The sequence below is a fragment of the Camelus bactrianus genome, chromosome 23, assembly GCF_048773025.1.
Source record: "Camelus bactrianus isolate YW-2024 breed Bactrian camel chromosome 23, ASM4877302v1, whole genome shotgun sequence".
Classification (NCBI taxonomy): Eukaryota; Metazoa; Chordata; class Mammalia; order Artiodactyla; family Camelidae; genus Camelus; species Camelus bactrianus.
In genome coordinates, this window is record NC_133561.1 from 38,186,416 (window position 1) to 38,189,392 (window position 2,977).

General features: G+C 39.3%; 1 pseudogene; it reads right to left on the reverse strand.

Annotated features, from left to right (window-relative positions):
- Nucleotides 1-263: 263 nt before the first annotated feature.
- Nucleotides 264-2,368, reverse strand: LOC141574821 (olfactory receptor 5AP2-like; annotated as a pseudogene).
- Nucleotides 2,369-2,977: the final 609 nt, after the last annotated feature.

The following is a 2,977-nucleotide window of genomic DNA, read 5'->3' on the forward strand; positions in this document are numbered from 1 at the left end:
TGCAGTCCAAGGATCAAGGAGTCATTTTGACTTTCATGTCTTTTTGTTTAAGAAATACATTTTGTAAGGTTATGGCTGCCATCAATAGTGATTCCTCTGATGGATCTGGGCAAAGGAAACTGAAAATCTTCTGGAAAGGATTCTCCATTCTGGAGGCCATTAAGAACATTTGTGATTCTTGGGAAGATGTCAAAATATCAACATTTGCAGGAGTTTGGAAAACATGGATCCCAACCTTCAAGGGATCCACAAGTCTGAGGGGTTCAAGAATGTAGTGGGGGAGTAACTGCAGATGTGGCGGGAACAGCAAGAGAACTGGAATTAGAAGTAGAGCCTGAAATTGGGAATGAGTTGTTACAACTTTATGATAAGAATTTAACGGATGAGGAGCTGCTTCTCATGGATGAGCAAAGCAAGTGGTTTCTTGAGATAAAATCTACTCTTGGTAAAGATACTGTGAAGACTGTTGAAATGAGAGCAAAGAATTTAGAATATTATGTGAACTTAGTTGAAACAGCAGTGGCAGAGTTTTTGAGGACTGACTACAATTTTGAAGGAAGCTCTACTGTGGAGAAAATGCTATGGAACAGGATTGCATGCTACAGAGAAATTGTTTGTGTATGGAAGGATCAAATGATGTGGCAAACTCCATTGTTGTCCCATTTTAAGAAATTGCCACCTAATATTCAGCAGCTGCCGTCCTTATCAGTCAGCAGTCATCAACATGGAGGCAATATTTTCCTCCAGCAATAAAATATTATGACTCGCTGAAGGCTCAGATGATGGTTCACAGTTTTCCCAAATAAAGTATTTTTAACTAAGGTATGTACATTGTTTTTTAAAGACATAACACTATTGAACACCTAATAGACTATAGTATAAACGTAACTCTTGCATGCATTGGGAAACCACAAAAAAAATGTGATTTGTTTTATTGTGCTATTCACTTTATTGGAGTAGTCTTGAACCAAACCCACAATATCTCTGAGGTATGCCAGTACTGGGTTTTATACCTCTGAACAGGGAGTTGAAATGGGATATTTGGTTATTTTCAAGCATATAGGCTCTGTGGAATAAGTGAGATTTATGCAGAGTGACCATATTCCCCAGGATGCCTGGGACATTTGGTCCAACTCTGCTATCAGAAAAAAGCCTTTCTGGGGGATGTCACAGATCAGGGATAGAGTGCCTGCCCAGCATGCACGAGGTCTTGGGTTCAATCCCCAGTACCTCCAGAGATTAAAAAATTAATAAATAAGCCTAATTACCTCCCCCAAAAAATAAAAAAGAAAAGAAAAATTTAAAAAAGCCTCAGTACATAATGAAATGGACCCAGGGTGAATGGAAGAGGACTGATCATTTCTAAGTTACCTCCGAGCCCTAAAATCCCATGCTTTGATGAATCTAAGTACAGAAGCAAAAAGAGCTTGTTTTAAAAATTTTACCTAAGGAAATTTTGACTTCCTTGTTTCTCAGACTATAGATGAGAGGATTTAACATGGGGATGACCACTGTATGAAACACAGACACCACTTTGTCTTGGTCCATCACATAGCTGGAGCTGGGTCACAGATACATGAACAGGATTGTGCCAAAAAAGATGGTGACCACCATCAAGTGGGAAGCACAGGTGGAGAAGGCTTTGTACTGCCCGTTCACTGAATGGATCCTCAAGATGGTCATGAGGATGTAGAGATAAGAAATGAGAATAGTCAGGAGGCAGCTCAGTTCATTAAAACTGGCAAAAGAAAAATGAGAACTTCATGGACACGTGTGTCAGAACAAGAGAGTTTCAGGATGGGTGGAATGTCACAGAAAAAGTGGTTGATGACATTTGAGTGGCAGAAAGACAGTTGGGAGGTAAGGCCAGTGTGAATGGCAGCATTTATAAAGCCTGCAAAATATGTGGCCAACACCAGCATGACATTAAGATGGGGGACATAGTGACTGTGTAAAGAAAGGGCTTGCAGATGGCCACATAATGGTCATAGGCCACCACAGTCAACAGGAAGCCCTCAATGCCAGCAAAGGAACCAAAAAAGAAGAACTGAGTGGCACATTCATTGAATGAAATGACTAAGTTGTCGGTCCAGAAATTTACTAGCATATTAGGGGCAATGACAGAAGAATAACAGAAGTCAACAAGGGACAGATTGCTGAGGAAAAAGTACATGGGCATGTGGAGATGCGAGTCAATCTTGATTAACAGGATCATGCCGAGATTTCCAAAAACAGTGATCATATAGATGACTAGAAATACCATAAAAAGGAGACACTGTAAGTCTAGATGATTACTGAATCCCCAGAGAATAAATTCAGTCACTGTTGAATGGTTGCTTATACTTTTGTCTCCAAAAGGGTGAGTCATTTGCTGAGATAAGAAACCAAGGAAATAAATTACACAAAAATATCAGGGAAATCAAACAACTTGTTCTTTGCTGTAGGTAAGATTATTTCCAAGATGTTCTAAGAACATGAAAAAACCTTTTTTTTTTTTTACTGCCAAACAACAACAACAAAATAATGTAACTAAACAGTAAAATAACTTATTATATTTAAAAATGAATATTTATGCTCGTGTGTGTGTGAAGGCTTTGATGTATATTTTTCTATATCCTAACCTACCCCTCAAATTTTATCTCCTCCCTCCTTGATCATACTACCTTCACTATCTGTCGTCCAATTCCTCTGCATTCCTCTTGCAATTAAATGTATGATACAGTTGAATAGACTTGCTGTATCCAGTTCTGCTTTTCCTGTTTTCTCCTAAGCCCACTTTAATCAGGCTTTCATCCCATCACTCCACAGAAACTGATCTCTTCAAAGTCATCGGGGGTCTTTATGTTGCCAAATCCAGTGGTCAATTCTCAGCCATCGTTTTGATCTATCCATAACATTGGGCAGAGGTGATGGCTAACTACATCTTGAAAAAGTTCCCTCTCTTATCTTCCAGGACACCAGACTCTGAGTGTCCCTC